The sequence below is a fragment of the Suncus etruscus genome, chromosome 3 (assembly GCF_024139225.1).
Source record: "Suncus etruscus isolate mSunEtr1 chromosome 3, mSunEtr1.pri.cur, whole genome shotgun sequence".
Classification (NCBI taxonomy): Eukaryota; Metazoa; Chordata; class Mammalia; order Eulipotyphla; family Soricidae; genus Suncus; species Suncus etruscus.
The window spans coordinates 16,816,713-16,841,782 of NC_064850.1; the positions used below are offsets into that span (position 1 = coordinate 16,816,713).

General features: G+C 48.0%; 1 protein-coding gene and 1 non-coding gene across 2 annotated transcripts in view; one reads left to right on the plus strand and one right to left on the minus strand.

Moving 5' to 3' along the window:
• Positions 1-25,070, minus strand: part of DPF3 (double PHD fingers 3) — a 298,015-nt gene that overhangs the window by 272,747 nt on the left and 198 nt on the right. The window lies entirely within an intron of this gene.
• On the plus strand, positions 15,672-15,778 carry LOC126005520 (U6 spliceosomal RNA). The gene has a single exon (XR_007494572.1). It is a non-coding gene; the product is annotated as a U6 spliceosomal RNA (small nuclear RNA).

A 25,070-nucleotide genomic window follows, 5' to 3' on the forward strand; every position in this document is an offset into this window, starting at 1 on the left:
TTCAATCACCAGCACTGCATGGTTTCCTGAACATTACTGAATGGAGCCCTGGAAAGTTCCAAGTACCGCCAGGGTACTTGGTGGTAGCACTGGTCATCCCCAGCCCCGAGTCCCAGGACCCCCTCAGCACTATGTGGAGACCCAAATTCAAAAGCCATCTTGCATCTTAAGAGTCTGCTAGTCTTCAACTTGTCTTCCCATTCAACCTAGCCAGTCCCTCAACAAGGAAATGTTTCTAGAGAACAGAAATCGTCTCCTCTGCTTCTTGTCTCACCCACAAAGGGGAGAATACAGAACCTTTCCACCTCAGGAGGTGCTAAACAATTGCCAGCGGGGGTGCTACACTGAGATGAGTACCTCTATTTCAGAGAAGGCATCTCTCCTCAGCAACTTAATTTTCGTTCACCAAACCCCTAAAACCTTGCCTCCTCCATGAAGCTGGCAGGGAAATCAGTTTCTTCCTTTTTCTTGCAGGACTTGTCTTCAAACTTCCAGACTTTGGCATAGGCATAGCTGAGGTTTACTGAGTCTCCCTGACCCCAGTACCCACAATGCTTTCTTTTACACCTATGTGCTTCCAACTAAAGACTCCAGTCTCCCCCAGAAACTTTGTTAACGAGGGAAAAGCAAAAGCCGAAGCAGCCACAAAAGCTTTCCACAGGGATCTATTTGTCCCCTCTCTCAGTGACATGAAACTCTCAGTGAGAGTGCAAAACTCTTTGTGACATGGAAGGGAGGTGGGGCTGGTGGGCCCAGAGCCTAGCTTTAGCATCATCTCGAATTAGCTGTGAGAATATCACAAGACTCTGCCAGATCCTTCTTAGACTGGCCAGTCTAAACCAGTGCTTTCAGGGTCAAAAGGATAGCACAGTGGATAGGTCATCTGCCTTGCACACGGCTGATCTGGGTTTGATCCCCTGCATCTGATATGGTCCCCTGAGCTTGCCATGAATGATTTATGAGTCAAAATCAGCTATAACCCCCGAGTACCACCAGATGCAACCCTAATAAACAATAACAATAAAAATAAAAAATAATAAATAAACCAGGTCCTCCTTTCTTGTGTGGATGAGACATGGGTGAGGATGTTGGACCACACCAAGTAGTAATCAAGGGCTATGACTGTGCTCGGGGACCACTCATGGTGAAGCTTGAGGGACCCTATACAGTGATGGCTTCCTGTAAGGTAAGCAAGCACCTTACCCACTGAACTGTCTCTCCAGACCCTAACTAGGATTCTTAAACATTTTGTTCTTCCACCTTCTTTTTACTTCAGTTATATTTTAACTGTTGCTGGACATGTAAAATAAGCATACAAATATAAATGTTACTGATAGCAAACCATAATTTTTATCATTATTTCATTTGCTTTTTGTTTGTTTATTTTTGTTTTAGATTCAAACCTGGGGTGCTTAGGGCTTACTCTTTTATTCTTTTTTTGGTTTTTGGGTCACACCCAGTGATGTTCAGGGATTACTCCTAACTATGCGCTCAGAAATCACTCCTGGCTTGGGAGACCATATGGGACACCATGGATAGAACCTAGAACCCAGGTCTGTCCTGGGTCAGCTCTGTGTAAAGCAAATGCCTTACCACTGTGCTATCGCGCTGGCCCTTCAGGGCTTACTCCTGGCTCAGCAACCAAGAATAACTCTTAGCGGAGCCCAGAGGACCATATGGGATGCTGGAGATTGAATCCATGTCGGCTACAAGCAAAGCAAGTGCCCTGCCCTCTGTATTATCACTCTGGCCCGGAATGTCTTTTAATTTTTCAATAAAGATGGACAAGTGGGGCCAGGCGGTGGCGCTGGAGGTAAGGTGCCTGCCTTACCTGCGCTAGCCTAGGAGACGGACCGCGGTTCGATCCCCCGGCGTCCCATATGGTCCCCCAAGCCAGGAGCGACTTCTGAGCACATAGCCAGGAGTAACCCCTGGGCGTTACCGGGTGTGGCCCAAAAAACCAAAAAAAAAAAAAAAAAAAAAAAAAAAAAGATGGACAAGTATCTTGTGACACTGGGGAACACATGTTCCTATCTACTACTCCAAAGTCAACACACCCAAGGCATGTTCACCCAAGGAGATTCTGGCTTCTAAATTTTGAAACATTCATGGGGCCAGAAATATTAAGAGTGCGGTCACAGGAAATACTCTACTATTACTTTGTCCAGCCAATTCTTTATCTTTCATATAAATGCTCATCCTATTGATGTGCTCGTCTTCCTAGCAATGCTCAGAGCTTGAAATGGGGTAAGTGCCAAGTGTCTTAATCTTCGTACTATCTCACGGACCCCTTATTTGTGTTGTTTTGGGGGGTGAAACCCAGCAGGACTATTCTTGGTTTGGTGCTCAAGGCTCTCTCCTGGAGGTATCAGCTTGACTCCCCAATGTACATCTGCCCAGAACCACACAAGCTGGTCTCTCGTGTGTGCTCCCTTACACAAGAAAACAAATGTTTCTTGTTTGTTTGTTTTTTTGTGTCACACCCGGCAGTGCTCAGGGGTTACTCGTGGCTTTGCGATCCAAATTCCTCCTGGAAGGCTCGGGGGACCATATGTGATGCCGGAATTTGAACCACCATTCGTCCTGCATCTGCTGCATACAAGGCAATCACCCTACCGCTGTGCTATCTCTCCAGCCCCAAGAGTACAAATGTTTAGGTACACCGTGGCCTGGAAGATGCGTGGAAGGAGGAGAAGCCGCAGACAGGAGCAGGAGAGGCTCTGATGCAGATGGTCAGCAGGAGATGGCCCCCTCCCTGGGCAGGGACAACTGAGAACCGGCCTCGCTTCACATGGGTGGAGGGTCACTGGACACCGCACAGTCTCGGTTCTCTGTCCCCCAAGGCCACATGAGACTGTGACTCAGCCCCTGGGGAATGTGGGGGCTGAAAAAAGAGATTCAATGCCCTCCCCTCAATGCCTTCCTGTTATCTCTGAACAAGTAGCTTTGAGCCTCACTCCGCGACAGAGCGCACAGCAGGCCCTGGGCAGAGACCATCTCCCTCCCTCTCTGGACCCCAGAGCAGGATTATCTGGGTACTCCCTTTCTGTTCCCACAGAGGAGCAGGGAGTGGAGCAGGTGGAAAGCTTTGAAACAATTCAGAACACAGGGTGCATTTCTGCTTGGTCCCCTGACACAGGCCAATTCAGGAATGCAAAGCAAGCTGACGTTTAAGTTGTATGACCAAGCCTTTGGATTCCATCATTTATACGCATGGAAAAAAAAAAAAAAAAAACCTGGGACAGTTAAAAATAATTCAGGGGTCTGGTGTTTGGAACATCGGACGCCTGGAATGCCAGCGGGTCAGGCACTGATTGCTGTCTACCAGGAGTGTGGGGGAGGACAGAGCCACCCCCTTCACCACCCTGAGGATGGGGTGTCCGACTGAGCTGAACACATAAGTATGAACCCGTGTGACCTCCACCCACTAGGAGCTACAGAGCTCCTGAGCCCCCTTCCTTGCTGCACACCCGCCCACCCTGGAAAAACAGGCTCCAATCTTGGTAGCAAGATGTCTCTGAGTCAGCTCACCTCTGTGCTTCCGCAGTAAGAGTTCTGTCCTTTCTCAGAAAGCCCCAGTGCCCACGTCCATCAAAAACACACAATCATGGGGCCAGAGAGATAGCACAATGATAGGACATTTGCCTAGGATGCAGCCTACCCAGGACAGACGGTGGTTCAAATCCCAGAATCCCATATGCCCCCCCCCCCCAAGCCTGCCAGGAGCAATTTCTGAACACAGAGCCAGGAGTAACCCCTGAACACCACTGGGTGTGGCCCCAAAACAAAAACAAGCAAACAAGCAAAAAACAATGAGCAAGCTTGGACAAAGTGCCTCTCAACTAGCAATAGAGCTCAGTGGCAGAATACATGTTTCGGTTCTTGATCCCTGGCACACATATGTTCATGGAGACATACACACACACACACACACACACACACACACACACACACACACACACACACACACACACACGATTTCTCGAAATCTGTTTGAGCACATTTGCGCTAAGAGGAAAAACAATTGAATGAGAAACAATACCAGAGAGCTCTAGGACTTCTTTCTTGGAAACTTGAAAACAAAGCATAGCTTCTCATTCTTTCCTTGGGATGCCAATGGAGGGGGAGAAAAAGCAGGTTTGCCCTTCTGTTTCAGAGAGGAAAAGAGTCTATTGAGGAAAAAACAGGCCTGTAAATCTAGATTAAGGAGTAACATGCCATGTTATCTGCATTAACTTACTTCCCCCAACTTCCCTCAAAAGGCCCAGACTGCCCATCCTGTGCACAGATGAGAAAAGAGGTCAGAAGAGTCAAATTGTCTCACCTCAGAGGCTGCTCCCCAGAGCTGTGCCCCCCCACATGCCTGGTCTCTGGACAGTGTTTGCTTCCAAGGAGTCCAGTCTCTGCAGCCCCTGAAACTAGCACAACACTGGCCTCCCCACAAGCTACTCCTCAACCCCAACTTCCCAGGGACACAGAGACAGAGAGATAGCAAAGCTGACAGAGTGCCACATGCTAGGATCAGGGCAAGGACATGATTAAGGAAACTGAGGACCAAGACCCAGACCTACCTTGGGAAGGGGGTCTGGAAATAGCAACCCTCCTGCTGGGGGTATACAAAGACAACCCCTCTCTTCCTCCACAGGGTTTCACTTTGAGCCTCTAAGTGATCAAGATCTTCCTGGAAGTTGACTGTCAAATTGGGATTCACCAGTACAACCAGGGTCCAAGATGTCTCCCTATCTGCCACACACACACACACACACACACACACACACACACACACACACATTATTGGTCTACTTCAATGATACTTGTGTCCCAGAAGCACTCAAGGACCACCAAGGCCTCACTTGGTGATACTGTACTTTAGGAAGAAAGCATATGGTGCTAGGGGTTGAATCCAGGGTTCCCACATGCAACACATAGGCTCCACCACTTGAACTACATCCCTGACTCCATTGGCCATGCTACCTCTGTACCAACCATCTGCTCCCCCTTCACTACATACTTTTGTGCCCCTTTAAAAAATAAATAAAAGGGACCAGAGAGATAGCACAGCAGTGTTTGCCTTGCAAGCAGCCGATCCAGGACCTAAGGTGGTTGGTTTGAATCCTGGTGTCCCATATGGTCCCCCGTGCCTGCCAGGAGCTATTTCTGAGCAGACAGCCAGGAGTAACCCCTGAGTACCGCTGGGTGTGGCCCCAAAACCAAAAATAATAATAATAATAAATATAAGAAAAACAGGGCCAAAGAGATAGCATAGAGGTAAGGCTTTGCCTGGCATGCAGAAGGACAGTGGTTCAACTCCCAGCATCCCATATGGTCCCCCCGTGCCTGCCAGGAGCGATTTCTGAGCATAGAGCCAGGAGTAACCCCCTGAGCACTGCCGGATGTGACCCAAAAACAAACAAACAAAAAAAAAAAAGTAAGAAAACAGGGGCCAGAGAGATAGCACAATGGTGATCCAGGACGGATGGTGGTTCGAATCCCGGCTTTCCATAAGGTCCCCCGTGCCTTCGAGGAGTGATTTCTAGAGCCAGGAGTAACCTGAGTGCTGCCGGGTGTGATCAAAAACCTAAATAATTAATTAATTAATTAAGAAAACAATAACTGGGGCCGGAGAGATAGCATGGAGGTAAGGCCTTGCATGCAGAAGGATGGTGGTTTGAATCCCGGCATCCCATATGGTCCCCCGAGCCTGCCAGGAGCGATTTCTGAGCATAGAGCCAGGAGTAACCCCTGAGCACTGCCAGATGTGATCCAAAATAATAATAATAATAAATTAAAAAAAATAAAATAAGGACTGTTGATTAGAACTGCTTTTTGTCCTATATTTCTCAGCCACTGTGGTGAGAAGGACTCCCAAAAGGAAGGCCTGTAAGATCGGGTCCTCTCAAACATCCAAGCTCAAAGAGCAAGAGCGAGTGGGTAGCAGGAAGGTTCGGACGTTGGCTTTCATGAATCAGTTGCTCTTCCTCCCCATCTCCTGGAGGGCAAACAATGCCCTCTGTGCTCACTACTGCCCCCCACCCTGGGAGCTTGCCCAGTTTTACAAAACCCCACAGGTCAGTGTTCATCCCAGCCACACTGTGCATGACCTAAAATGGGACAGTTCAGACCTGCTCTCCAGCCCCCAGAGACATGTGTGATTAGAGAAAATGAGGACAGAATATGTCTAAGGAGGAGCTGGGATGGCTGCCCAGAATGAAAATGAGCCCCAGGATCCGGACCATCCCCAGGGGTCCCTCTCCTGAAGTGTCACAAGCTGGCACGAAGGGAGGGTTACCTGAGAGAGAAGATGCTAGTTCAAGTATCTGTTGTGAGTCAACTCTTCTGGACAATTCTGCCCCTACTGCCTATGTTTCATGCACAGTCAGTCTTTCCTCTGGTTGCCCAGGAGAAAGATAGTTAAGAGGACAGAGTCTGGTGGTACAGCGGTAGGGCATTTGCCTTGCATGTGGACCGTGGTTCGATCCCCTGGCATCCCATATGGTCCCCAAGCCAGGAGTGATTTCTGAGCACAAAGCCAGGAGTCACCCCTGAGCACCACCGGGTGGGGCCCAAAAAAAAAAAAAAAAAAAGAGGGCAGAGTCTGAATTACAAAACTCATTTCAAAGGCCAGGGTTAAGACCCAAGTGGTAAAGTATAAACCTAGCAAGTTCAAGACCTTGGGTTTGAACCCTGGTATCCTTGGGATCCCCCAACCACTACTGAGTTAGCTCTGGTTGTCCAAAATCTTGGTGTGGCCCTAACGTCCTCCCCAGTACCATCAGGGGTGACCACTATTTGAAAACAAACATGAGTGATAGTATAGAGGTTAGGGCTCTTGCCTTGCATTTGGCTTACCTAGGTTTGATTCCCAGCACCCCAAAAAAGTTTCCCAAGCACCTCCAGGAGTGATTCCCGAGTGAATTCCTGAGTGTAAGCCCTAAGCACTATCAGTGCTGTCCCGCAGCCCACACAGGATTTTATTTTCAAACCTGGGTCGACCATGTGCAAGGCAAGTGCTCTACCCACTGTGCTATCACTCCAGACACATATGATTTTTATCTGTACTAGACGTGGTTGGAACCCTGCATCATTAGTACCCACAGGCGCCGTTTCCAAGAATTTGTATCTGTAAGCAGCAACAAGACTGCAGTTACCCCCAAACTTCCCAGGATGGGTTGGTGAAGCTTGCTCGAGTGGCTCACACCTTGGGCTACTCTCATTTGGTTTCCTCCAGCCAAAAAGTTTCTCAGTGAGAAACACTAATAAATAAAAGCCCATACACAGCTCATGACACAGCTGATGGTCAACTGAAAGGTGGTCGCTTTGTCAGTAGCTGGATTAGAAAGCAACGCCAGAGGACTTGTCTTTATTTCCCAAGACCAAAGAAAAGGGAGGAAGCAGGGAGCCAGACTTTTCTGGCTGTAAGAAAGAGGTTATGAAGAAACCAGGGTTTCCATTGAGGAGGGCTGCCATTCCTCATAGCTACATATGCTATATGAAATGAATGCTACTCCTGTGCGGATTTCCCAGCTCCTTTAAGGTAAAGGACCTGAAGACAGAATTCTGCTGCCTTTTCCAAACTCCTGCAGGCAGGAATTTTGAGAACTGTCTTTCCTCTCGAAAAAGGCTGGCAGCAAAGGATTCAGGCAGAGAACTGTGGCTGCCTTCCATTTCAGCTCCCACATATACTTACTAAAACCTTAGCATGGACTGCTGCAGCCTTGACTTCCAGAATTTTACATTCTGAGCCAGAGCAATAGCACAGCGGGTAAGGCATTTGCCTTGCACATGGCCGACCCAGGTTCAATCTCCGACATCTCATATGGTCCCCTGAGCCTACCAGGAGTGATTTCTGAATGCAGAGCCAGGAGTAACCCCTGAGCACCGGAGGGTGTGGCCCAAACCCACCCCACCCCTAAATAAAAGAACTTTACATTCTGATGAATCAGAGTTCAGCATTTCAGAGGTACAGGTAGAAGAGTAGAAGTGAGACAAAGGCAGATGTGGAGGGGGAGGAGGGGAGGGGAGGGGAGGGGAGGAGAGGAGAGAAAAGAAAAAGATGGAAAAAGAAAGAAAAAGAAGGAAGGAAGGAGAAGAGGGAAGGAAGGAAAGGAAGGAAGGGGAAGGAAGGAAGGAATGAAGGAAGGGAAGGAAGGAAGGAAGGAAGGAAGGAAGGTAGGAAGGAAGGAAGGAAGGGAAGGAAGGAAGGAAGGAAGGAAGGAAGGAAGGAAGGAAGGAAGAAGGACGAAAGAAAGAAAGAAAGAAAGAAAGAAAGAAGAGAAAGAAAAGAAAGAAAGAAAGGAAGAAAGAAAGAAAAAAGAAAGAAAGAAAGAAAGAAAGAAATAAAGAAAGAAAGAAAGAAAGAAAGAAAGAAAGAAAGAAGAAAGAAAGAGAAAGAAGAAGAAAAGAAAGAGAGAGAGAGAGAGAGAGAAAGAGAGAGAGAGAGAGAGAGAAAAGAAAGAAAGAAAGAAAAAAGAAAGAAAGAAAGTAAGAATAAAGAAAGAAAGAAAGAAGAAAGAAAGAGAAAGAAAAAAGAAAGAAAGAAAGAAAGTAAGAAAGAAAGAAAGAAAAAAGAAAGAAAGGAAGAATGAAAGAAAGAAAGAAAGAAAGAAGAAAAGAAAGAAAGAAAAAAGAAAAAGAAAGAAAGATATTTTAGACAGCTAATACCAACTAATGTATAAAAAGTTTCTCTCCAACTCTCCTTTACAGGATAAGCACTCACAAAAGAGACAAAGAGATCTCACTTTCTAAAAAATCCATTTTTTACCCAAATAAACAACTGGGAAACCAACTCTGTCAGTTCAGAGTGCAGTAAAAGGAGATTTCCTAAGTCAAACCTCACAAAGGCTGATGCCATCTCTCCCTGTGCAATTGGGAAGCTGGGGAAGACCAGCCCGTGTTTAGAACCCTCCGTCCCTTCCCTAGAAAGATCTTAGGGGCCTGCAGGGGAAGGGGAAAGGGCAAATAAATAGATCAGTCTGGAAGCACTTCAGGAAGAAGTGATGCATAAGTCAAACAACAACAAATAAGGCGGATATAAATCCAGATAAAATATTAAAATCATTAAAGGGCTGCCGCTCCCTGAAGATTGGGAAAAATGAAGAGAGTTAATTAAAAGCAATCTCCATGCACTGCTGAGCCAGCCGGCCCTGATAAATCAACAGCTGGGGCTGCTTTGGAGGGCAGTCAAGAGGCCAGGGGTGGGGGGTTCCTGCTGGCAAAGTGGGGGCCACCATTGGGATGGCACTGACATTATGACTAACACACAAACTGAAGTTTTGTGTGTTTTTTTGTCTTTTGTTTTTTTTTTTTGGGAGTTGGGGGGGTGTCTTTTTTGTTTTGTTTTGGGTCACACCCGACAGCACTCACGGGTTACTCCTGGCTCTGAGCTCAGAAATTGCTCCTGGCAGGTCAGTGACCATATGGGATGCTAGGATTTGAACCACCGTCTGTCCTGGGACAGCTGTGTGCAAGGCAAACACCCTACCTCTCTGCTATCTCTCCGGCCAAGTTTCATGTTTTATTCAATATTTTGTTCATATTTTTTGGGGTTGTTTGGGGGCCATATTCAGCTGTGCTCAGGTCATACTTCTGTGCTCTGTGCTCAGGGATGACTCCTGGCAGGGTTTGAGGGAACTATATGGGTTGTTGGTGATTGAATCCAGGTCAGGCCATGTGCAAAGCAAGCATCCTACTGGCTGTATCATCAATTCTGGCCCCTTATTCAATATTTTATGACAGGTCAGTAAAGTTGTTCTTCTGGGAGGGAGAAAATGATCCGTGGGGCACAAAGAGAGGATGAAGAGAAGAGTTTGATTCCAAGGATGTCAGCCTGGATGTCAGCTTTTCTGTATTTGGGACGATACAGACTGTATGAGTTCCTTTCTCTATTTTGCTATCTTGCTACAAAGGCAGATGCATCCTCAAAGCTCTCTCCAACAGCCAGGGTTCTAATTCAGTATGGGCTGGGGGGGATGGAGGGGGGACTGAGAGGAGGACTTTGAGGCAGGCCAAGTCAGGGGAAGAAGATGAAGAAAACCCTCTACAATGCTCCAAGGCTCACTGCTGATGGCAACCAGACTTTCCCCTCACAAAACTGACAGGTCAGCAAAAATGGTGGGAACTTTCCTTTTCTTCCTTGCCTTCTATTTTTTTTTTTTTGCCCTCCCCTTTCTTTCCCTACTTCCTTCATCCTTTGTTTGTTTGTTTGTTTGTTTGTTTTTGCAGCCAGATAAAGTTTGGGGATTGTTTTGGGTTTTGTATTAAGTGGGGGAAAAAAAGTGCAGAATTTTGGGGAGCCTAATCTAAGTTTAAAATTTGACTTTTGGGGGTTGGGGAAAAAGTAAAATAAAATAAAATTTGACTTTTGTTTGTTTGTTTATTTGAGGGCCAAAGCTGACAGTGCTCAAAGTTTATTCCTGGCTCTGAGCTCAGGGATCACTCCTGGTAGGCTCGAAGGGGTGGATCATAGAATGCTGAATATCAAACTCAAGTTAGCCACATGCAAGGCAAGCGGCCTACCTGCTATTCTACCTCTCTGGCTCCAAAATCTGGCAATTTTTGAACTATTATTTAAAAAAAAAAAATTAAGCTTTTTTTCTACGTTGAGGCAGTCCTCCAGTTCTTCCCTGATGGAAATATAATCAAGAGAAATGATTGGGAAAAGGGGCTTCCCCCCATGCCCCCCCCTTACACTCCACAGAATTGGGATTGGAAGGGGAGTGTGTGCATGGGGAAACATAAGGAATTATGCATTTGGATATGCATTTTAATTAGGTGGACAGAAGCAGCCGCCTGTTAATTTTTCTTGCTTGTTTCCACTTAGCATTCATCACAGACAGAACCACCATAGAGCGCTCCCACGATAATAGATGGTTCTGCATTGGCTAAATCCTCAGGGAAAATAATTAGCAGGAGAGAATATATTCTCTCCACTCCCACCACCCCATCCACCGGGCCCTCCCCCACCACCCCCAGCCCCAGCACCACATTACCTCTCAGTGCCACCCCACCCGCCCCCACCCCCATGGTCCCTCTAGGGGAAGCCTAGGGGAGCTGCCCAGCCACCTGGTTTGCATACACTTTACCAGGCCAAAGAACAAAGGTCTGGAAGGACAAACAGAGTGTCCCCCAGTCTTCCTTGGAGTGGAAGTTGGAGATACAGGAAAGGCAATTCAGATCCCAGTTAGCTCTGAAGGGGGAAGCAAGGGTTCAGAGTTGAACAGGTTAATTCCCAGGACAGGATAAAGAAAGAAAACTCCAAAGTGCTCAAGGAAACCCACAAAAACATGCCAAGCTTCAAGAGTCGCAAATAAAGCTTTCACAGAGTAAGGGAATGTTGTCACTTGCAGCAAGCTTCGATCCGAAGCAATAGCAAGGCTGCCTATGGCAAGACAAAACCAGAATTCTGAGAAGTGATCCCCCCTCCCCAACTCCATGCTTTCCAGGGTCTACTTTTGTAAAAAGAATCAAACCTGGACCAGAGAGATAGCATGAAGGTAGGGTGTTTGCCTTGCATGTGGAAGAACGGTGATTCGAATCCCGGCATCCCATATGGTCCCCCAAACCTGCCAGGAGCAATTTCTGAGCTCAGAGCCTGGAGTAACCCCTGAGTGCTGCCAGGTATGACCCACCCCACCCCACCCCCAAAAAAAATCAAGGGCCCGGAGAGATAGCACAACGGTGTTTGCCTTGCATGCAGCCGATCCAGGACCTAAGGTGGTTGGTTCGAATCCCGGTGTCCCATATGGTCCCCTGTGCCTGACAGGAGCTATTTCTGAGCAGACAGTCAGGAGTAACCCCTGAGCACCGCTGAGTGTGGCCCAAAAAAAAAAAAAAAATTAATTCTGCTGCTGATCTCATAGAGCCTCCAAATGCCCTTCTTATGCCCGAGCAGATTTCAGCACTGACCCCACACACCTTCCCCAACTCCTCTTTTCCTGTGGGCACTTTTGGAGAACCTGGCTCCCAAAATGGCTCCTCCCATCCAAGTTCTGTAAACTCTGATATATGTTCGGCTCGGGTTGGGGTTTGGGACCATACCTGGTGCTCAGGGCTTACTCCTCGCTCTATAGTTCAGCTCACTCCTGGTGGTGTTCAGAGGACCAACTACCATGCTAGGGCTTAAACCCTAACCGGCCACAAGTAAGAAAAGGGTCTTGCCCGCTGTACTATCAGTCCAGGCCATGCAGTCTCTGATTTTTGTGAGTGGGCTCAGTCCAGGGCTGATGGGGCAAAAGAACAGGGAATGAACTGAGAATTTCCCTGGAGCTCCTAGTCTCACCTATTTCAAACCCAGACAATGGGGAAATCCCACACTGAGGTTTCAGGGCTATTTACATTTGGTTGGGTTGGGGGGGGGGGGCTTGCATTTCCTGAGAAACGACAATGGCTGGGAATCATTTCTTTCCATTTTATGAGAATGCAGTTCCTCTGGGCTCTCTGAGAGGGCCTAGGTCAGGGACAAGCAACTTTGCATTTCTAGTAACACTTTTCTGTTCCTTACTTTACACCTTCTGAAATGTTTTCACATCCATTATTTCACTGAGGTCCCTGGGGCCTGTGAGCCGGGAGAAAGGAGAGACAAGTTCTGCTCTGTTCACTGCAGGAAATACAGTTCGGATTTACTAACTCCAGACTTTCCCTTTGTCTTACTACCTCAGGGATGCCTCTCTCCCTTTCTGTCCCTCTCACTACTGAACTCCTGTAGCACCCCAAAACTGGTTAGAATAACGTATTCAGGATAATTCTTCCTTGCTTGTGCTCATGTCATTCATGTTCCGGAAGTACCTCTTTATTGGTCCCTTTCTTCCCAATAAAGATAACGGAGGGGGGTGCGGATCGATAGCACACAGCAGGACATTTGCACGGGCTGATCCAAGACAGACCCAGCATCCCATATGGTCCCCCAACCCAGGAGCAATTTCTGAGCACAGAGCCAGGAGTAACCCTGAGCGTCACCAGGTATGGCCTAAAATAAAAAATAAAATAAAATAAAGATCCCAGTGTTAGAGAAACTGCTTGTGATTTCAGTTCCACAGCTAGCCTGTCTGCCTACTGGTACCTTTGCCTGCTTGCAGAAAGCTCGTGGTGGAAGTTTCCTAAACCTGTCTTATCTCTTCAACTTTATGTGGATTATTTGGCATTGCTGCAGACCCGCATTCCCAAATCCCATGGGATTGGGGCATGAGATCCTCTACACAAACCCATATCCTATACTCAAAGAAATGGGAGATCAAAGAAAAAGGGAATGCAATTCTTGTTGCTGGGGTGAGAAAAGTCAGTATCTGAGTTCCCAGGGCATTAACTGTCCCCCCTATTCCTTTGACTGGGTCACAACCCATAAAGGTTAAATTACATGACACTACCGGATTGTTCCTGAAGAATACCAAATGGGCACTGCCTGGGCATGTCTAGAAATAGACTTGAATTTAGAATCTCCAAAGAAAGGGTACCCAAAAGAACGGAAACCAGGTGCTCAAATAGTTCTTAATAACTACACTCATGTTTGTAGCCACATATTCACCCAAAGGAGGAAACAACCAAACTGTCTGCCATTGAAAGAATCAGCCAAATGGGGTATAAATCCATCCAGTGAAATACTGTTTAGTACTAAAAAAGTACTGACTCATGCTCTAACACGGATGACCCTTGAAGGCATTATCTTTTTTTTTTTTTTTTTTTGGTTTTGGGGTTACACCCGGCAGTGCTCAGGGGTTTAACTCCTGGCTGTCTGCTCAGAAATAGCTCCTGGCAGGCACGGGGGACCATATGGGACACTGGGATTCGAACCAACCACCTTTGGTCCTGGATCCGGGCCCGTTTTTTTGTTTGTTTGTTTGTTTGTTTGTTTGTTTGTTTGTTTTGGTTTCAGGGCATTACCTTAAGCAAACGAGCCTGTCACCAAAGAACAGTGTATGCTCTCATTCATGAGACACTTAGTATGGACCACTTCAGGAAAAAAATCAAAAAGGAAGGTTTCCTGGGTCCAAGGTAGAGAGAGACAGGGAGGAGGGAAGGACAAGCTAGCTCTAACCCTAGCCCTGTTATTTTGTGGCTGCTGAATATGTTAGGAATGATCAAATTATGGAGACTGGAGATACAGCACTCAACACCAAGAAAGCCTCTACTTTAAAAAGCTTGCATGCCCTGGCATCGACTTACTCCAGAGTGGGCTCATACACACCCTGACGTATGGTAACAGCAACAACCTGCTTTCAGGGCAGGGTTCCCTGCATGGCCACCTAATGGTGAGATGGAACCAGAAGACGCTCTGTATCCCTCTGACTTCCACATAGGATCTGTACAGAAACCAGGATCTCTAACTACAGAAACCTGACCATGGCAACCATGATTGTGAATTACTTTTATTGAGACCACAGAGGAAGACTTTGGGATTAGACAATTTAGGATGCCTGGAGCCTAGAGTTCAGGGGTCTCAAACTCGCAGGCTGCAAATGGCCCTCCATACATTTTGTGGTCCTGCCCTAGAGGAATCTTTTTTTTTGTTTTGTTTTGTTTTGTTTTGTTTTAGTTGTTCGGGTCACACCCCCAATGTTCAAGGCTTACTACTGACTTTGCACTCCTGCGGCCCCCAGGTAAATTGAGTTTGAGACCCCTGCATAGTTGATCTTATGCCAGAATTTTTTATGGGTAAGGTCTCCCTGTTTTTAGGCCAAAGGCTTTTTTTTTTCTATTTTTCCCATATTTTGCTGTTCCTATGCAAACAACAACTGTCTCACACACACACACACACACACACACACACACACTTTTTTATTGTATTTTTTTTTTATTTTGGTTGTTGGGTCACACCCGGCGGTGCTCAGGGGATACTCCTGGCTGTCTGCTCAGAAATAGCTCCTGGCAGGCACAGGGGACCATATGGGACACCGGGATTCGAACCAATCACCTTAGGTTCTGGATCGGCTGCTGCTGTGCTATCTCTCCAGGCCCTATTGTATTTTTTAAATCTCTTATCTTTTAAAAAAAAAAGCTTAATAAAAAAAATTTAAATAAATAAATAAATAAATAAAAAGCTTGGAGGCCGGAGAAATAGCACAGCGTTAGGGCATTTGCCTTGCATGCAGCTGATCTAGAATGAATGGTGGTTTGAATCCCGGCATCCCATATGGCATCCCCATGCCTGCCAGGAGCGATTTCTGAGCATAGAGCCAGGAGTAACCCCTGAGCACCGCCAGGTGTCAGCCCAAAAAAAAAAAAAAAAAAAAAAAGCGCCTCTTGTAGAAGCAGACTAGTGTGTAGGAGGCAAACAGGGATGTGGAGGGGGTTGATGGAGGGAAGTGGACAGTAGTGAAGAGGTGGGTGTAGAAATATTGTATGCCTGAAATCATGAATAACTTTGTAATTTCATAGTGAATAAATAAGTAAAATGTTGACATGTGTGTCATGCTGAGTGAAGTCAGTTAGCATGGAAGGGGCAGATCCAGAATGTTCTCTCTCATGTGTGAGATTTATAGATGCACCAACAAGGTTGCAACAGAAATCCAAAGGCAACATGAGAGACAAGCCACACAATGGAATGTGAGGCAGAGGTGGTTGAGAGGAAAAAGTTTCAGGGTCCTTGGGAAAGGGAAATGATGACAGGTATAATAGTGAGGGTATGTTATAATGTTGGAATTTTATGCTTAAGAAACTATTATTAAGAGTATTGTAGAGTGCTCACTTCGGCAGCACATATACTAAAATTGGAACGATACAGAGAAGATTAGCATGGCCCCTGCGCAAGGATGACATGCAAATTCGTGAAGTGTTCCATATTTTTTTAGAAAAAAAAAAAAAAGAGTATTGTAGGACGGTGGCGCTAGAGGTAAGGTGCCTGCCTGCCTGCGCTAGCCTAGGACGGACCGCGGTTCGATCCCCTGGCGTCCCATATGGTTCCCCAAGCCAGGAGCGACTTCTGAGAGCATAGCCAGGAGTAACCCCTGAACGTCACCGGGTGTGGCCCAAAAACCAAAAAAAAAAAAAAAAAAGAGTATTGTAGGGGCCAGAGAAATAGCATGGAGGTAGGACATTTGCCTTGCGTGCAAAAGTTACGGTGATTCGAATCCCGGCATCCCATATGGTCCCGCGATCCTGCCAGGAGTGATTTCTGAGCATAGAGCAAGGAGTAATCCCTAAGAACTGCTAGGTGTGACCCAAAAACAAAAAAGAGAGAGAGAGAGAGAGAGAGAGAGAGTATTGTAAACCAGGGCCCAAGCAATAGCACATCAGGTAGGGAGTTTGCCTTTCACATGGCTGACCTAGGTTTGAACCCCAGCATCCTCTATTCCCAGAGCCCGCAAGGAGTAATTTTTGAGCACAGAGCAAGAAGTAATCCCTGAGTGGTGCAGGTGCCACCCCCCCCAAAAAATAAAGTATTGTAAATCACAGAATGTTATATTATTAAAACATTTTAAATACTGAGTACCAAGTATGTACTCAAGTGTGTTCCAAGCACCAAATTTTTTTAATGATGGGAGTCAGAGTAATAGTACAATAGGGCATTTGCCTTGCATAGCTAACCCAGGTTCAATCCCCGGCAGATATGGTCCCCCAAGTACCTCCAGGAGTAATTGTGAGTGCAGAGCCAGGAGTAACCCTTAAGCATTGCCAGGTATGCATCTACAAAATATTTAAAACTTACACAGTATATTCTGTGCTATGTATATTTTGTCTCAATTAACATAGGAAGGGGGGATGGGGCTGGAGAGATAGCATGGAGGTAAGGCATTTGCCTTTCATGCAGAAGGTCATCGGTTCGAATCCCGGCATCCCATAGGGTCCCCCGAGCCTGCCAGGACCGATTTCTGAGCATGGAGCCAGGAGTAACCCCTGAGCACTGCTGGGTGTGGCCCAAAAATTAAAAAAAAAAAAAAAAAAGATAGGAAAGGGGGGCCAGAGAATTAGCACAGCAGTAGAGCGTTGGTCTTGCACACAGTCGACCCAGGACGGTCGGTGGTTCGAAACCCAGCATCCCATATGGTCCCCTTGCCTGCCAGTAGCGATTTCTGAGCACAGAACAAGGAGTAAGCCCTGAGTGTCACCAAGTGTGACCCAGAAACAAACAGGAAAAAAAAAAAAAAAAAAGAACTGCCAAGCACAAAGCGGCAAGAAGGGAAATCTACTCATGAAGCCAGAGAAACAGCACAGCAGGTAAGGTGCTTGCCTTGAACATGGCTGACCTGGATTCAATTCCAGGTACCTAGCATGGTACCCTGAGCAATGCCAAGAGTGCAGAGTCAGGTGTAAACCCTGAGCATTACCAAGCAGAGCGGGGGGGGGGGGGGGGGGGGGGGGGGAGAGAAGGAGAGAGTCTCAGGACTATTTTTTCCTTTCAGGGGGCTCTGTGCTCAAGGGGTCACTCTTGGTGATGCTTAGGAGACCAACTAATACAGCTCTAGGATCAAACAGAACCTGCCACTTGGAAGGTATGTGCTTCTCCCAAGACTCCCACTCGTAACGCTCTGCCCCCCCCCCACATGCACACACAAACACATACAAACAGTATCACACTTTACAATCAAGAAAGGATTCCCCCATGGTCCCCTCTGTCCTTGCCATCCAAATGGGTCACACAAGTGAAGGAAGTGCTTGACTGAAAAGGAATGCCAACCAATCATGCATCACCCTCACCTTAATAAATAAATAAATAAATAAATAAATAAATAAATAAATAAATAAATAAGGACCAGAGCAATTTCTGAGCGCAGAGCCAGGAGTAACCCGAGTGTACCACGGATGTGACCCAAAAACAAAAACAAAAATGCAGCTCTGAAAAGAGCTGGAAGTTCCAGCTCACCTCAGGAAGCTCACCACAAAGAGCGATGAGTTTAGTTAGAGAAATAACTACATTCTGAACTGTCCTAATAGTGAGAATATATGAGGGAAGTGGAAAGCCTGTCTAGAATACAGGCAGGGGTCGGGTGGGGAGGAGGGAGATTTGGGACATTGGTGATGGGAACGCTGCACTGGTGATGGGTGGTGTTCTTTACATGACTGAAACCCAAACACAATCATGTATGTAATCAAGGTGTTTAAATAAAATATATATTTAAAAAAATGCAGCTATGGGCCCGGAGAGATAGCACAGCAGTGTTTGCCTTGCAAGCAGCCGATCCAGGACCAAAGGTGGTTGGTTCAAATCCCGGTGTCCCATATGGTTCCCCGTGCCTGCCAGGAGCTATTTCTGAGCAGACAGCCAGGAGTAACCCCTGAGCACCGCCGGGTGTGACCCAAAAAAAAACAAACAAAAAAAAATGCAGCTATGGTGACCAGTGTCCAAGATAAGAGGGAGGAAGAGCAGAACTCAAGGCACTAGGCTTCTCTCCCAGCAGCCCCATCTCCTCCCTTCCAAGGAGGGAATGAATCATGCTACAGAATTATGCTACAGAAGTCCAGCCTCTGGGTGAGAAAACTACTGCGACTAGAAACCCAGTATGACTTGGGGCCACATTTCTGTTGGGTAAAATTTGGGGTGGGGGAGTGAGTCTCTTGCCTTTTCTGCTGGAGCTTCCAATTGCAGCTTATAATAGCAACAGATTTTCTTGGTATAAAAAAAAAAGTCTTGCTAGGTTCACAGCAACCTGAGATGACCAGTGTCTGCAGGCAGGGAGGGAGGTGGGGTGCAAAGAGGGGATTAGACATGTGTCATTATTGTTCCCCAGGCTCAGAACCCAGGCCAGGGCAGTAGGGGACTCCATGTGGGCTATTTGAACCCCATTATTAGAAACTCTGAGCCTAATCCCTTTGCCCCTCCCAGCTGCCCGACAGAGCCCTGATTTCTCACCTTCTCCAAGTCCTCACCACCACACACACACACCCCAGAAATTCTCAGCACGGTCCACCCCTCTTTTTTCCACACGCACTACACACACACCCCAACACACACCTCCAAACCACTGCTTTTAAAACTCTGATGCAAATCACAGGCTTCAAGAACCCTCCCTTGGTGACAGTTTTACGGTGCAAGCACCATTCATCCATATGGTTTGACAGACTGTGAAACTCTAGTAACCGAACCAATAAGAAAAACAAATTACAAGACACCTCGGCCCTCCACAGCCACTCACACCACTGAAGGAAAACTTTGGGATCCTGATCGCAGGCTCTCTAGCTATTAAACCATCATTGCTTCAGAGTTGCGGGCCACACAGTGGTTTTGTCCACTGAGCCGGGCCCTCTCTCCTCCCCGGCAGGCCTCACTTTATCTGTCCTTGTTGATGCTCCCTGTTTTGGCGGTGTTTTTTTGGGGGGTGGGCTACACCCAGTGACGCTCAAGGGTTACTCCTGGTTGTGCGCTCAGAAATCATTCCTGACTTGGAGCCAGAGAGATAGTATGGATGTAAGGCATTTATTTGCCTTGCATGCAGAAGGACGGTGGTTCGAATCCCGGCATCTCATGTGGTCCCCCGAGCCTGCCAAGAGTGATTTCTGAGCGTAGAGCCAAGAGTAACCCCTGAGCGCTACTGGGTGTGACCCAAAAACCAAAATAAAAAAATTAAAAAAAAACCTGAAATATTAACCTCAGTTTCCTTTCTCTTAGGGGTTCATGTTCAAAACCAAGATGCTGACCATAGCTGCCGCTGCTTTTATTCCCCCTTTCTTTTCACTTCTTTTTTCCAGCATTGATCTGAGCAGATGGCTGTGAAACAGCTTTAGACATTACAATCACTCTCAGATGTACCCAAATCCCCACTACCTGCCTGATACCCCCAAAAGACAGAGGCAGACAAGAGGGCTCCAATTAAGTTGCCCCTAAAATCCAGCTTCCCTGCCTGTGACTTGCTCAGCCTGTCTCCCAAGTGGTTTGCAGGCCAGAAAACTCCCCCCAGATCTACCCTGTGCATCCAAGTATCTCCACCTGAATTCTAATCATGAATTCTTCCCACTGGAGAATAATGTATGTTCATGAGATTTGGAGAAGCGGGGGGGGGGGGGCCCTCAAGCCAGCAGTGTCAAACAGCAGCCAATGGAGGTGTTCCTGGGCTTAAAAAAAAAAAAAAAGCTGAGGGTCCTTTCTCAGAAGGCCCAAAACGGTGCCCATAAAAGGCTGCAAGCTGACAAAGTCCTGACCCCAGCGGTCCCCATTTAGAACATACCTACATTCCCCCACCCCGACAGAAAGCACTAAGAGATTAGACCCAGGAATGTGCGTCCCCTCCTTTCTCCCTCCCTTGATATCTAAACTGAGTGCGCCACAGCAAAAGTGAAGAGTTATGACTTCTAAAAGGTGACAATTATACAACCTACATAGGCACGAAATCACTTCAAATTAGAAAACGTTGCACTGGGGCCGAAGAGATAGCATGGAGGTAAAGAGTTTCCTTGCATGTAGAAGTATGGTGGTTCGAATCCCAACATCCCATAGGGTCCCTGAGCCTGTCAGGAGCAATTTCTGAGTGTAGAGCCAGGAGTAAATCCTGAACGCTGCTGGGTGTGACCCAACCCCCCCCCAAAAAAAATAGATAAAAGAAAAAAGAAAACCTTGCATTGGGTCAGTGGCCACAGAGCAGTAGAGGTTTGAGGTCCATCCACACACATGTTAACTAAGGAAGTTATTTCTCTCAAATATGTGTCTTTAATAACATAACAATGATATAAACGCGTGCCTCCTAGCAAAAGGAGCTCTTGCAAAAGTTTCCGTACAAAGACCGACAGGTAAATTCACAGTTTAGAAGCGTGACAGAAACCGGTCCCTGGTTCCGCTTCTTCATAACCAAAGTTTCTGGAAGTAAAGCCCTGTTGGTTTATGGGGAAAATTAAATCATAACAGTTATTCCTTTCTAAGCACTTATAATAATAGGCCTCTATGTACATAATCCAGTCTGGCAGAAGGTGGCAGCCATTCCCAAGTCCAGTGCGTACAAACCAAAGTTTTGATAAGAGAAGATTAAAGTGTAGAAACTGTTGATAGCCGATTTGGGGAGGAAGTGGCTTTCCCTAAATCAGAATATCAAGGAGCATTAGAAGTTAGAATAAGACCCCAAGAACCAACACCAAAAAAAAAAAAAGTTAGAATAAAAAGTATTATGTCCTCTCGATGCTCAGAAATCAGTCAGAACACTCTGCAATGTGGAAGACACACAGACTTTTTATAAATCTGCCTTTTGTAAACACCACGCATTTACTTCACGATGCCACCCTCCTCTCCCTCCCTCGTCCATGGAAGAACTGAGGGCAATTCTTACACATCCAGAGCCAGGGCAATCTAGCTGCTAATTTAAATCGTGTGTCGCCCGCATTTACACATCTTACGACTGCATGAAGGCCTTTTCAATTCGACTTGTCCAGATGTGACTGCTTGGTTTGTGGGGCCACCTGCCGCGTCCCCTTTGTGATCTGATCAGTCCAAGGCGGCTCCAGTTTCTGCCTCTAACACCCTGTTGGGCAGCCATAGATGTTAAAGGCAACGACAGAGGGAGAAGCTGGGCTGTCAGCTTCAGAGAGGCACAGGCTGAAGGGTCCGAGGAGGAGGGATAAGAAAGCCAGTTGAGGCCAGATCAAAGACAGGCAGGAAGAAAGCCAAATTGCAGAGAGTGAAGGAGACGGGGTTCCAGAAGCTAGGGGTCCTAGAAAAGACACACACACACACACACACAGCAATGAGATTCAAAGTGGGCCAGACAGTGACCGGGGCTATTAAATTATTGAATGTCCCAAGTGGAAGAAATGGTTCCTAATCAACCTTAGGCAGAGCCTGTCAGAGGTGCAGAAAAAAACCTGAACTTTTATTTCCCCAGTGCCTTACCTACTTATCTACCCACCTTACCTACCTACCTGCCACTTTATTCCCCTATCCTGGAAGAAAGCTTTATGTGACCAGTTTCTGTAGGGGGCGATGGTGATATCTTTTATTATTATTATTATTATTATTATTATTATTATTATTTTAAGGGAAGGCGCGAGAGAGACTCAGAACGCACACAGAGAAAATGCTAATGTCCTTCGGCTCCGTCTCATTGTCAGGAGGGACACAGGAGGATAAAACGGGGAGCTTCCAAACAGTCCTCCCAGCTTCCCCCCCTCCTCCCAGCACCATCCTCCTACCCCGGAGGTCTCCCCTTCCCTTTGCTTTGTTCTAATTTCTCCCCATGCATAATTTATTCACGTGTGTATTGTTTCCCCCATCAGCAACTTTAAAAAAAAAAACAAATGAAATGCCTCAGATGTTTTATTAAACACGTTCTTTTTATATATATATATATATATATATATTATATATATATATATATATATATATATATATATTTGTAGAGAGAAGCAGATAGTGCGGTTGTCCTGCTAACAACGCGGGGTGCTCTTTCAGCCTGGAGTTTTTCAGTCCGGTCCAGGGGCGCTCCAGGAGGCTCTCTGGCTTAGTCCCGGGTATTGTTTACACCCTCCCCGGCCCCCAGGGAAAGGAAGGGGACTGGGATGCAAAAAAATAAATAAACAAATAAATCAATCAAAGGAGGACGCGCAATTATAAATGACCTCCCCCCCCCCATGGCAGCGATCCCTTAGAAAAAGGCAGGCGCTGGGGTGTGTTGTTGTGTAGATCAGTGTATGTGTGGCGACACCGTGACACAGACCTCACACTGCGACTATTGCTAATTATTAAAGTACAAAGAGGATCATTGAGAACTAATTTCACTCCCCAGCAATCCTTCCCTTCCTCCGCTTCTAAGGCCAGCAGCCCCCCCAATGGGCACGCTCCCCCCCAAACACGCACCTTTTGCTCAGTCCAATAAACCCAGCAAACAGGCAGATGCGCAAACGCACACACACACACACACACACACACACACACACACACACACACACACACACACCTCCCGCGCCCCGCCCGCACGCTCAGCTCAGCTCCAGGGAAACGGGGTGAGCGCTTTCCCAATAGGCTGGAGACAGACCTTGGCGCACAAGTGCAATAAATACATTTTTCTCCAACTTGAGTTTTTTTTTACCGGCTGGCTTGAGCGCGGCTGTGTGGTTTGGACTGGAAAAGAAAAAGAAAAAGGAAAGAAATGGGGGGAGGGCTTCCTGCGCATCATCGGTGGGGCTGGGAGGACGCAAGCAGGCGGCATGCCCTCCAAGGCGCGGAGCTCGGATGCGCGAAGTTACGCGCATTTCTCCAGCCATAAAACATCTCGCCTTCTCGGATGGGTGAGAAACGCCGCGTCCCCCCACCCCAAGCTTCCAAGCTTCCGAGCAAGCCGAGGAGAAGCGAAGCGGAGCCCGGAGCTACTCTCAGACCCCGCTAAGATCGCTTTCCAAATAAAACTCCAAGGGGCCCGAGTGGTGGCTCAAGCGGGAAGGCGTCTGCCTTGCCTTGCGCGCGCTAGCCTAGGACAGACCGTGGTTCGATTTCCCCGGCGTCCCATACGGTCCCCCAAAGCCAGGAGTGATTTCTGAGCGCATAGCCAGGAGAACCCCTGAGCGTCACCGGGTATGACCCAAAACACACGCACTCCAAAAAAATACTCCAAGACTTGGGGCATTCCCCAATTTTTCTATTGCTGATGCTGGGATAGAGCAAATGCAAGCACATCCCACCCTCCTGGCGCGCTCCTTTTCGGGGCGACCCAGCCTGGCGATGCGGTGCCTCCTCCTTCCGCGCGAACCCCGCGTTGCAACTCCAGAAGGAGCCGGGGATGGGCTGGAGACGAAGGGCTGGAGTGGAAGGAGCCTGGGTGGGCACAAACCCCCCTTGCACCTGCCCCCCAGCGCCTCCTTCACCCCCTTTCCCCTCCGCTCGCCAAAGCAGCTGGGGCTGGGGAGGGGGAGTCGGGCGGGAGGGCGGGCGGGCTCCTCTTCTGCTAAACCTCGTCGCGGCCAACAGTTTCCCCCAGGGGAGCGCCCCGAGTTCCCCCCCCCAGCCACCCCACCCCGGGCATCACCAAGCAAGGAGCAGCGGAGCGGGTCGCGGACGGACTTGGTGGCTTAGCCCAGTGGCAGCGACTTGGGAAGGAAGGGAGGGAAGGAGGCAAGCCAGGGTGCCAAGGAGGAGGAGGAGGAAAGCGGGCAGCAGAAATTGGCTGTCGGACCGGGGACTGGCTGGCCCCCCGCATGTCTGTCCTCGCCTGGCCAGCCTTCCCCCCCCCCCATTCCGTCCCGGATCTGGGCACCCGCTCAAAGTCTCCAGGCGGCGGGCACGGGCATGGGCACCTGCTCGCTCTCGCGGTCTCTCTCTTCTCTCTCTCTTCTCTCTCTCTCTGTCTGTCTCTCTCTCCCTCCCCTCTCTCTTCTCTCTCTTCTCTCTCTTCTCTCTCTGTGTCTCTGCGTTTCAGCCATTGGAGAAGCAAAGCCCGTTCCTAAGCCCCGCATGCAAGCTTGCCCTGCCTGCCAAGTTGTACATTTAACACACACACACACAGACACATATACACATATAGACACACACATATGACATACACGCAGTCACGCTCCGGGGGGATTGCCCCTGCTGGAAAAAAGCCAACCCAGGGTGGCCACCACCTGGACCCCAAGACTCCCCGGGACCCGCAGCTCTCCCTCCGGCTAGGACGGTCCGGGGTTCCCAACTCCAAGGAAGGTTTGCACAAACTCCCCGCGAGCGAGCGAGCGATCGGCAGAGAGAGAAAGATCGGCAGAGACAGAAGAGACACAGACACAGAGAGAAACAGTGAGACAGAGACGGAGAGACAAGAGATCTCAGAGAGAAAGAGAGAAAAGAGCAAGGCGTCCTGCAAACTCCGGAGCTGCTGCTGCTGCTGCTGCTGCGGTCCGAGTCGCTCGCTCGCCCGCCCGCCGATCGGGGACCCCGCAGACTCAGGGAGCCTTGAGCGCGGGGTTCAGCCGAGTCAATGCGCCCAGGAGACCCCCCCAAAACAGCTTCAGCAGATCGCCCCCCACATCGGATCTCCCCTCCCAGCGCCCCTTCTCGCCACCCAACCTGCGAGGCTCTCTGGGGGGTGAGAAAAAAACCTGCTGGGTCCCCTCTGAGTCTCTCTTTTTCTCTTCGAAATAAAATCAAGCCTTTTCCTCGCTCGGTGCATCTCCTGACATCTGCTTGCACGGGAGGGGGAAAAAAATTAAAGAGATGAAGAAGTAAGCGCCGAAAGCCAGAGAGCGAGAGACAG